We start from the raw sequence: 11,751 nt of genomic DNA, 5'->3' as shown, positions 1-11,751 counted from the left end.
AGAAAGAGGAAAAGGAAAGACACAAGCTTGAGCTGGTATATAAAACGACTACTTCCAGGTAATTTTCATTTCTTCCCCAAAGAGTTCTCAGGTCTCCATGACTTGGAATGCTTCATAAATCATCTGTTGTTCTAATTTTACAGCTCTTCAGTTTTATTCATGGCTCTATACCCAGTGCCTTGCATATAGTAGGCACCCAGTGAATATTTGCCAAATCAATGAATAGTTAACTCTAATCTCAGTTCTCTCTAAAATTAACTTATTGGTTTATCTTCTATCACTTGCCTCAAACTGAAATTGATTTCTTGCCTCTCTCAGGCTCTTTGATGCCAGCAAGGCCTGTTGGAAAGGAGAAGTTCAATAATTTCCCATATTTGGCTAATGACCAAACAGCATCTGTTTATAACAGAGCGCTAATTCTTGCTACCTGACCTATATATGAATTAATGATCACCTGCATTGCAGTATCTCTACCCAGAAAATAACGGAGCAGCAGCATAGCAGAATAATATAAAATATTAGCATGGAATCTGGAAAGAGAATCAACTCTGATGTCTCTGAGAAGGAAAAACACTTTGTAACCTCTTGGACAGTCACTCACAGGCTTTCAGTGCAAGCCTGTTCATTCCAGAGAGCCAAAAAGTTCAACTTCAAGAAAGAGTCTCATGAAACAAAATGCCACGTGAATTTAACTTTCCTAGGTGCCACCCGTTGTGGACAGGCTCCCATGGTGAGAATGATTCCAGCTAGAGAAAAGCCCTGTGGCAACAGCAGGTCATACCGCAGTGGCTCCAGCGACAGGAACTCTGACAGGGGGCAAAAGTTATGTCAACATGTTCTGGTAGCTCCACTGTCTAGGGACCGGGGAGAAAGAGAGTGGTCAGGAAAAACACAAGCTGCATAAATAAAGGGAGAAGAATGACAGGTTATGCCTAAGAATAGAAAAAGAAATATCTCAAGGGTCATAGTGTCGTTGAGCTGAGTCTATGGTCAACAAAACATCATCGCGGGGCACAGCTGAATGCTGGCTTCTACTCACTCACTGAGAAGAAGCGAGCTTTGACAGAATTCACTGTGCCATGTCATTTCACTATTTAGCAGTTTCTGAATTTTTTTTTTTTTTTTTTTGAGATTGGAATCTTGCTCTGTCACCGAGACTAGAGTGCAGTGGCGCGATCTTGGCTCACTGCAACCTCCGCCTCCCAGGTTCAAGCGATTGTCCTACCTCAACCTCTGGAGTAGCTGGGACTACAGGCATGCACCACCACACCCAGCTGATTTTTGTATTTTTAGTAGAGACAGGGTTTCACCATGTTGACCAGGCTGGTCTTGAACTCCTGACCTCAGGTGATATGCCTGCCTTGGCCTCCCAAAGTGCTGGGATTATAGGCGTGAACCACCGCGCCCAGCCAGTTTCTGAATTATTAATGCAAGGCTCTGAGAGGGGAGTGGTCAAAATGATCACCTGTTGAGAGAAGAGAAGCAGCCACGAGGGGGTTGGAGAGGATCATTCAGCTTTTTAGCATGGAAGCGGGAGAGCTAAATGCTTACTTATGGAGAAAAGATGAGTTGGCAACAATGGTGAATTGTGGTTTGAAATGAGCATGTGCAAAAAGCAGCTCCAATACAACAAATGAAACTTGAGTGAAACGTGGAAGGACTTGCTGTACCCTCTGCCCAGAGCTGATTCTGGAGTGGCTGGGGGTTCAGTGTGCAGGCAGCCTTTTAGCCTTCTTACTGTTTGACTCTAATTCTCATGCATCCTGTATTTAAGCAGTCGCTGGACTTTTTCTGTTGTTCAGTTCTTTTACATATTGGACAATTTATTGGATACCTCCTTTATGTGGGATACTATACTGAGTGTTGAGTAGGATTAGAGAGAAAGATTAACCACAGGATGTGCCCTATAACAGCTTATGGTTCCATGTTACTCTTGCTCTAATTTTTATGCAAATCTGTGAATCCAAAAGGCCAGCTGGGTCTACATAACCTAGGCAAAATAATAGGAGCGGGATGGAGTAAGTTTTTCTATTCACCTAGGCAATATTGTGGTGAATATTCATAAAAACACTGCTTACATGTTTAGTTTCACAAAAAAGTGATTCAAAATGAAATAGCTGAATGAAGAAGGTAATAAAAGGGAATTTGAGAAGAAAAAAGGCTCATTTTTATAATATAAAATATTACCTATCTTAATAAAAAAATTTATATTCTTTTTACTGTTGAGCTCCGGTATAGCTATAATTCCCTGGTTAAGATATCAAGGTGGTATTCACAACGGAGAAATATGTCTTATTGTTCTAAAAGTTGTCTGTCCAGTCTTGCCGCTTTTAAATCTTGTAGAGAATCACTCTGTGAGTGAGTTCAAATACTTCCTTTTATGCTGAATAAATAAACTTGCTTCCAAGTCAGGATGAGCAGATAGCTCCGAACACTAAACACTTACTGGCATTCAGTATGAGAGTCCTGGATGTGATTCCTCCAATCAGTGGGCTAGTACATCCTGAACGTTTAAGCAGGGGGGAAGAGTGTACAAATTCATTATGTAGTTTTTTGTACAAGTGACATTCATTTGTATATAATATTCTGCATCTTTTCATGTATATTATATACATACCTTGCTGTCACTTAGTAAAATAACCAAACTTTTTACTCAATTAAGTGTCTTGGGGGCATCTACAGTTCAGCTGGAGGGCATCAGGTCACCAGAGGTGGAATGGAGTTCAAAGAATTTTAATATCATCCAGTTCACACTCTTGCCAGAGGGCATTCCTGAGTTCTGCCAAGGGCAGTGCTCTAAGTAGAAGGCTGTTAGACATCCTCAGCCCAGAAGCTTAGGTCTATCCCACTAATTTTATGGGGAAGAAACTAAGGCATAAGATGGGAAGATGACGGCTGCTGGGTGGCACAGTGACTCACACCTGTAATCCCAGCACTTTGGGAGGCTGAGGCGGGAGGATCACTTGAGGTCAGGAGTTCGAGACCAGCCTGGCCAACATGGTGAAACCCTGTCTGTACTAAAAGTACAAAAATTAGCCAGGCGTGGTGGCGGATGCCTGTAATCCCAGCTACTCAGGAGGCTGAGACAGGGAGAATTTCTTCAACCCTGGGAAGTGGAGGTTGCAGTGAGCCAAGATCGCGCCACTGCGCTCCAGCCTGGGCAACAGAGCGAGACTCCATCAAAAAAAAAAAAACAAGAGCCTCCTTCTGGTTAAATAGTTTTGTTATGCATTAGAGCTGGAAAGAGTGGTGATTCAGCTGCTCCTGAAAGCAGATATGGTCTTGGGCAGAATCCTCCTTCACTATTCCCTAGAAGCCAAATGGGGCCCACAGATATTTCATTTAGCTTGTACTGTTCAGGCCCACACAGTGTTTCAAAATACATTAGTTGCCAACATCTAAAAAAAAAAAACAAAAAAAAAAAACCACCTTCTCTTAAAAAACAAAACAAAACAAAACAAAAATCTGGCAAGTGGGGCCACAATTCCATGCAATAGGAACGGGCTGAGAGTGGTCAGTGACTGCCTCCTTAAATGGGACACAAACCCCAGTTAAGTCAAAGCCCCAGGACCTGCTGCCTAGGGTTGTGTGCCCTGCCTGTCTCTGCCTTGCTTTTCCCACCCAAAGCCTATGGAGCACTAGTTCTTTGGGGTTTCCTAACTCACCTCTGCTATTAGACTGACCTCTGTAGAGTCTGGCTCTATCTCTCAAAGCCCTGATTTCTTCTAGGTGGCATCCAGCAAGCTGGACAGTCTTATAGGTCCATTAAGCCAGAGCTGGAATCTTATACCCTCAGTTGGCACTTGTTCATTTTCACAGGGGTTTTTTGGACCTACTGGAAAGCATACCGTAGTGCAAATTTTAGACCGGAAGACAGGCCTGGTGGAGAGAGATTTTGGTATAGGTGAACCTGCCTGTTGTGCCAGCCTGGGAAATGTGCTAGCCTTTTTGAGAGTGGGGTGAGCCAGATATTTGAGCCTGTAGTTAGGTGGTAGGGTGGTGGAGCAGTTACATCCCTCACCAGAGCTATTCCAGAAAAAGAGAAAGCTCTCCCACCCCCATATCCACCTCCAGTGGTTTCCCTCAAGGAACTTCCCTCAGGGCCTGGAGCTTCCACAGGCCTCTTTCTGGGGCCAGGCCAGCCACGACTGGGACTGGAGCATACGAAGAAGTGCATCACAGCCACCTGATGCCAATGGGGCGCCAGGCCTTCCGGCAAAGTGCCAGGCATTGCTTAGGGAAAGATGTGGCTCCTCCCTCGCCTTGCAGGTACAGCTCCAAGGTCAAACAAGACTGGAGGGCAGCCAAGGCCAGGACGTTGGCATGAAATCCTGCAGCCCAGAAAGGGAGAAAACCTGTTTACTTATAATTCTGCCATTCCCCCTTCCCATAACTGGCCCTATATTCATTCTGCACTGTGATCATCAGCCTGACAGCTGATTTCGCTCCTAGCTTTTCCTTTTCTCTCTCTCCAAACTTACAGAGCTGTCTGGCTTTAGAAAGTGCTTAACAAGACTTGTGTTTAAACGAGAATGCTGAGAACCTTAAGGAACGATACGCAGAGGTCAACAACCTTCCTCAGTCTCCTAGTTTTTCTTCACAGCCCAGAAGATACTGTCTGAATTTAGAAAAATCTGACTATGATCTGAGAGACTACAAGAGAAGGAAAAGAGAGAGAGAGAACAGATTTTGGAAAGAAGTCCATAAAGCTTGTGTGTCCTTGGCAAACATTTCTTATTTCCCTCAGTTTTCAGGAACCTGAGACTCAAGGAGCTGAATTTCAAGTCACACCAAATATTATCACCCTCTACACACATGGATTCACAGTCCAGATTTAGATCCTGGGGGAAAAGATGATAGGAAAATTAAGATCATACATTTAATGCTTAAAATCAAATGGTTGACTTGCTTAAGTGTAAATTTTTTTTTTTTTTTTTTTTTTGAGACAGGGTCTCACTCTGTAACCCAGGCTGGAGTGCAGTGTTGCGATCTCGGCTCACTGCAACCTACAAGCTCCACCTCCGGGGCTCAAGTGATCCTCCAGCCTCAGCCCCTTAAGTTGCTGGGATTACAGACATGAGCCACCACACTGGGCTAATTTTTGTATTTCTTGCAGAGACTGGGTTTCCCAGGCTGGTCTTGAACTCCAGAGGTCAAGCGATCCACCCGCCTCGGCCTTCCAAAGTGCTAGGATTATAGGTGTGAGCCACTGTGCCTGGCCAAATGTAAACAATTTGATTCTACGGAGAAATGATTCAGTATCCAAAATTATTTTCATGAAGTCAAAGTGTATTTGTTGGGTGACTGATAAGTGTACAACCTCTGCTCTAAAGGAGTTCATAGCCTAACTGGTTTAAGAAGGCATGGGTTTTGGAAAGGATTCATAACAGTACAAATGTCTGCCAAGCAAGGTCAGAAAGTTATAGGAGTAAGGACATTTCTTGGCAAAAAACAGTGCTGTGAGTTTTTACAACAAAGAGTTAGATCCATTAGGGAAGGTTTTGCTGAATTTGATGTTTAAAATGTTTTACCTCTGCATAATGGCAACCCGGTGTCTGGCCAGACAGACAGGACTATATCATATTTCCAGCATCTAGAACAGGCCTGACACATAGCAGAAGCACTCAATTTACAATTGTTGAATGAGTGAGTGAATGAATGAATTCTGGCAAAGAAAGCAGGTAGATTCCATCATTTTTAGGCATTCCTTCTAGGCACACTTCCCAGCAGAACCAATGATTATGAAAGTCAAAAGTCCCCCGTGCCATTCGCGAAGACATCATTCTAGGAGATGCTTCTCTGCCAGGGGAAGTCTGGAGTAGCAACTTTGCTACTTACAGCTATGTGACCCTGGGCAGTCTCCTGCACCCTTTGAGCCATTGTGCCATCATCTGTCAAGTAATACCCACTTGACGGGGTTATAGGAACATCAAAGGAGATAATGTAGACAAAGCTTTTAGCAAAGTGCAAAGAGGGGCATAATAAGTGGAAACTGCTTTCTAATTCGACTCATTCTAATTGGCATAAAAGAAAAGTGCACGTTTACCTGCCCTAAGAGGCTTTTTAATTAAAAAAAAAAAAATTTATTTGGTTCTTCTCTCTCCAACTCAAAAAAAAATTTTTGTTCACTGGTAAAGGAAATTTTCTAGGAAAACATTAATGAAAAGCCGGGAGGATGGGTGGGGGGGTGCAGGAGAGCCACTACTGAGGCACTTAGGGGCCTCTTGCTGAGGGTTCTTCCCTCTCCAGAACAGGCCAAGTGCTTCCTGACCACACCACTACATTGGAGCAGGCAGGGTTAAACCTGGTGGTGAATTTGGGCAGCATTTCGTTGGCAGCAGCGTGACAAGCCACAGTACCCTGCAAACTGCAGTTCTCCCCACCTTCTGCTATGCTGGAAGCCGGCCACTCCAGGGTCTTGTTTTTGTGTATGAGCTTATCAGTAAAAAGAGATTTAAATGAACAGGCTCAAAATGGTACCTGTACAAAGTCCAGGTCAAATGTCATGTACACAACTCCTCCTCCACAGACTCTACCATCAAGCCAGTTTGCTCCCTGACAAAGTCAGGGCACCTAGAAATTCTGCAGCAACACAAGATGAAATGGCTCACTGGAGGGGACCAAGAGGGGCTGACTTCCAGGGAGCTCCCTGGCCTGAGTGGCAGGGCTGCCCTCCGGCATTGCAGATGGAGGCAGGAAGCTGAGGGGGCTCTGCTGGGTAGGCAGACACTCAGCCCCCAGGAAAGCCGATCTGGGGTGGTCTGAGGAATGCAGTCAGAACCTTCTGTCCCGGTCTCCTGACAGTTCCTGAACCAAATAAGTCAGATGATTTTATATATATATGCACATATAAAATATACTACATATAATCATATATGTTCAAACATATATGTATATGTTTAAAAATTAAATACATGAATAAAAGGAATGCATATGCTTCCATTACTGCATTGAGAGAGTGGAATACGGCCAGGCGCGGTGGCTCAAGCCTGTAATCCCAGCACTTTGGGAGGCCAAGGCGGGCGGATCACGAGGTCAGGAGATCGAGACCATCCTGGCTAACACGGTGAAACCCCGTCTCTACTAAAAAATACAAAAAATTAGCCGGGCGTGTTGGCGGGCGCCTGTAGTCCCAGCTACTCGGGAGGCTGAGGCAGGAGAATGGGGTGAACCCGGGAGGCGGAGCTTGCAGTGAGCTGAGATCGCGCCACTGCACTCCAGCCTGGGGGACACAGCAAGACTCAGTTTCAAAAAAAAAAAAAAAGAGAGAGAGTGGAATAGAACATCTATTTTGGGTAAGAGGAACACTGTTAGAACTCAGTTGAGGCAGTGAGGATGGTGGTTAAAATTCAAATCTTAGTTCCACCCTTTGCTACCTGTGAGTGATTTAAATCTCTCAAAGCATCTATTTCCTCACTGTACACAGCAGACAATAATAATACCCAGTTCATAAGGTTGTGGTAAGGATTAAATGAAATAACATGTGGTAAACCCTTAGCAAGCTTAACATTGTAAGCACTCAAGAAATAGCAGCAATTATTAGCAATAATAACTCTTATCACTGTAAGGCAGGTATAGTCATTTTGGGTTCTCCAGAGAAACAAAACTAATAGAGGATGTGTGTGTGTGTGTGTGTGTGTGTCTATGGAGAGAGAGAAAGAGAGAGATAGATTTATTTTAAGGAATTGGCTCATGATTGTGGAGCCTGGCAAGTTCAAAATCTGTGGAGTAGGACGGCGGGCTAGAGACCCGGGGAAGAACTGACGCTGGTGTTCAGTCCGAAGGCCCATCTACTGGCAGAATGCCTTCTTACTGGGGGTAAGTGGAGAGAATAGTCTTTTGTGCTATTTAAGCCTTCAACTGATTGTGTGAAGCCTGTCCATATTATGGACAACAATCTTCTTCACTCGAAGTTCACCAATTTAAATGTTAATCTCATCTAAAAACATCCTCACAGAAACATTCAGAATAATGTTTGACCAAATATCTGGGTACTGTGGCCCAACCAAATTGACGCATAAAGTTAACCAGCACGGGAGACTTGATTAGCCCCATTTTAAAGATGAGAAGCCTGAGGCTCCAAGAGATTAGACAGTTGCCCAGGGTTTACAGTCAAAAAGCTGGAATTCAAACCCTGGCAAAAACCAGCACCTGGCCAGTGCTTGGCCCACAGCTGACTTAGGGTTTCCTGAATGTAATCCTTTCTTTTTTCTTTTCTTATTTTTTTTTTTTTTTTTTTTTTTTGAGATGGAGGCTCTTTGTGTTCTCCAGGCTGGAGTGCAGTGGCATGATCTCAGCTCACTGCAACCTCCACTTCCCAGGTTCAAGTGATTCTCCTGCCTCAGCCTCCGGAGTAGCTGGGACTACAGGAAGGCGCCACCATGCCTGGCTAACTTTCTGTGTACTTTTAGTAGAGACAGGGTTGGCCATGTTGGCCAGGCTGGTCTCAAACTCCTGAGCTCAGGTGATCCGCCTGCCTTGGCCTTTCAAAGTGCCAGGATTACAGGCGTGAACCACCGCGCCTGGCGTGCTAAATGTATTTCTAGCTCTAGTCTCAGCTCTTACCCCTAAACGGCATCCTGGAGGAATGGGGCACAGGAGATTCTTCTTCTTATTATTTTTATTGAGGACAAAGGAAGCAAGGGAAAGAAGTGGGAGAAAGTTTGGTATGCGATGACTTTGGGGGTCATCAGTTGAGTGGTGGGGTGAGGTGAAGCAGAGTCGGAGGACCTGAGCAGTGGCTCTTGGTGGGGCTCTGGAGAGACACAAGGGGCACAAAGAGACAAAGACAGATCTATGGCCTGATCTCAGGCACCATGTACTGGGCTGCTTTAGCCCAGGTGGTAGAGACAACTTCTGAGTATGTGAGGCATTGGTGTGAGACCTGGAACAAAAAAAGCTGAGTAGGGAAGGTATCCCAGCTAGTGCCACAGAAAACCACAAAAGCTGGAGTCTGGAAGGCCTGGGGCAGACTGAAGCTGGAGGCAGGAGCAGCGTGTGCAGGACTCTGGGTTTCATTCTAAAGTGACAGGAAGGCCTGGTGTGGTGGCTCATGCCTGTAATCCCAGCACTTTGGGAGGCCGAGGTGGTGGATCACCTGAGGTCAGGAGTTAAAGACTAGCCTGGTCTACGTGGTGAAACCCCATCTCTACTAAAAATACAAAAATTGGCCAGGTGTGATGGTGGGTGGTTGTAACCTCTGCTACTTGGGAGGCTGAGGCAGGAGAATTGCTTGAACCTGGGAAGCAGTTTGCAGTGAGCTGAAATTGCGCCACTGCACTCCAGCCTGGACGACAGAGGGAGACTTTGTCTAGAAATAAATAAATAAATAAAGAGATGGGAAGCCCCTGGAGGGTTTAGGTAGGATTGACATTATCCGGCTGCCCCACTTGCTAGTGGACTGAGTGATCAGACCCTTTGGGTTTCTTTCTTGCTTTTTTTTTTTGAGACAAAGCTTCACTCTTGTTGCCCAGGCTGGAGTGCGATGGCACCATCTCAGCTCACTGCAACCTCCGCCTCCCAGTTTCAAGCAATTCTCTTGCCTCAGCCTTCCAAATAGCTGGGATTACAGGCATGCGCCACCACACCCGGCTAATTTTTTGTATTTTTAGTAGAGACGAGATTTCACCATGTTGGCTAGACTGGTTTAGAACTCCTGACCTCAGGTGAACCACCTGCCTAGGCTGGTTTAGAACTCCTGACCTCAGGTGATCCACCTGCCTAGGCCTCCCAAAGTGCTGGGATTACAGGCATGAGCCACTGCACCCGGCCTGACCCTTTGGATTTCATAGCTAGCCAAGGCTTACAGTAGCTGCCTGAAGTCTGAAAACAGGCTCTTCTCAAATAAATACTTGAAAAGTTATTAAACTTAAAGTCTAAATATTCAGTGAGGAAGCCCAGCCTTGGGATTCCCTCTGTCTTCTGCTGCCCACGCCTCTGTGGGTCTGGGCCCAATTACTGGGCAGTGTGTGAGAGGACAGCTGGCCTGGAGCAAATGACACAGGTTCAAGAAAGAAATGTTGGACCTTCTGCTGAGGGAGAGCCTTAGAGCTAAGACTGGCACTGTCCTTTCAAAAACAAAAATAAACACAGACAAAGAGAGCTGCAGGCCTGCAGTGAAGGAACCTAAAAGTCGAATTGATTTAAACAGTGATTGATCATCTCATGATGTTTGAGAGAGGCTTCAGGGAGCAAAAACGAGATAAATATGTGTGAGGGAGACATAGAGACACCCAAAGAGATTAGAGTTCACTGTGGACAGATGGAGTCTTGCTTATCTGTAAGGAACCACAGGCTTTAGTTCTTCAAACCCAACATTATAGGGGGAAAGAGATTCAACAGCAAAATAAGAACATGTCTGTAAATGACAAGATTCAAGTTAAAAGAGGCCACCAATGGGGTATGTTATACAGGGGAAAGCCCATGGGTTCCTGAGTGATGAGACTGAGCTTGAGCTGCCCCCCGACACCTCCTTTTGGGGTGATCTTAGGTGAACTGTGAAACACACGAGAGCTCCATTTTCCTTGATTATAAATTTCCCTCTGACTCTCAGAGCCACAGCCAGGTAGAGTGTGTGAAAGCCGAGGCAGGCACTGTGCTCCTGGCTTGAAATACAAGCATCCTGAAGGGGCATGGAGAAGCAGCCTTCCCTCTCCTCTTCATGAAGACCACCCCCGGGAGGAGGCCAGGTGGGCTCCTGGGGTGGGAGGGGGCTGCTTTATGAGGATGCCTCAGTGTGAGTGGCTGAGGTCAGGGGTGAAAAAATCCCAGTTGATAAAATCCTCGATGGGCAGGACTCAAGTTCTGCAGATACCAGATTGAGAGGATTTTCCTTTGAAACATAACAAGGTCAGTTGAAGGCAGATTAAAAACAAACATTACTCTGACAAAAGGGGTGGTGAGCATATGGATTTCACTAAAATACATCCCACTTCCCTTTATGGGAATGACAAGTAATAAAATTATATATATTATGAGATTCTTCTTGGTGATGTATAACTGTTATGGTGGGAAATTCTAGAAAACCATCTGAGGACTCAGTGATCAGATAAAATCTGGGCTAGCAGATCCCAGTTCAGAGCCCCACAAAAAATATCTTGGAACCATATATAGCATTGGACGACTGGCAGAGGGCTTTGCCCTGTGATATCTTATCAGATCTTTATAATAACTCTACGAACAGATTTTACTCTCCTTATTTTATAGAAGCATAAATAAAAGCTCAGAGAGGTGCCCAAAATTGCCCTGTTAAATGTAGAGCCGGTTCTAAAGTCTGGTTTCATTACTACAAATTCTGAGCCCGGTTCATCAGACCAGCATTAGAAACACAGATTCTATGGTCCCAAATCCCAGTGATTCTGGTTATTGGTGGGACCAGGATTTTATTTTTTTGTTGTTGTTGGTTTTTTTTTTTTTTTTTTAAGTCCTAGGCAGCTTGGGGAATTCCTGTGTGAGATCACACAGGTTATTTATTATCTTTGATTTTAAAATGAGGAGTAAATTGGAAATAGGAATTTAATGGACAGCTAAAAAAAGGAGCTCTGTGGCTTTGAAAGGGGAGGAAACAGGAAGCTTGGTTCTGACTAAGAGGATGGCCCAGAGCACTCCAGGTAAACACAGCATTTGTCCTCATACATCCAGAGTCTAATGAGAATACTAGCTAACACTTCAAAGAGTTTCCTACATGCTTGGAACTATTCTAAGCACGTCTATACATAATTTCATCTTACCCTCAGGAGAAATTGAGTTTTT

The sequence above is a fragment of the Nomascus leucogenys genome, chromosome 2 (assembly GCF_006542625.1).
Source record: "Nomascus leucogenys isolate Asia chromosome 2, Asia_NLE_v1, whole genome shotgun sequence".
Taxonomy (NCBI): Eukaryota; Metazoa; Chordata; class Mammalia; order Primates; family Hylobatidae; genus Nomascus; species Nomascus leucogenys.
This window is presented reverse-complemented; position numbering follows the sequence as displayed.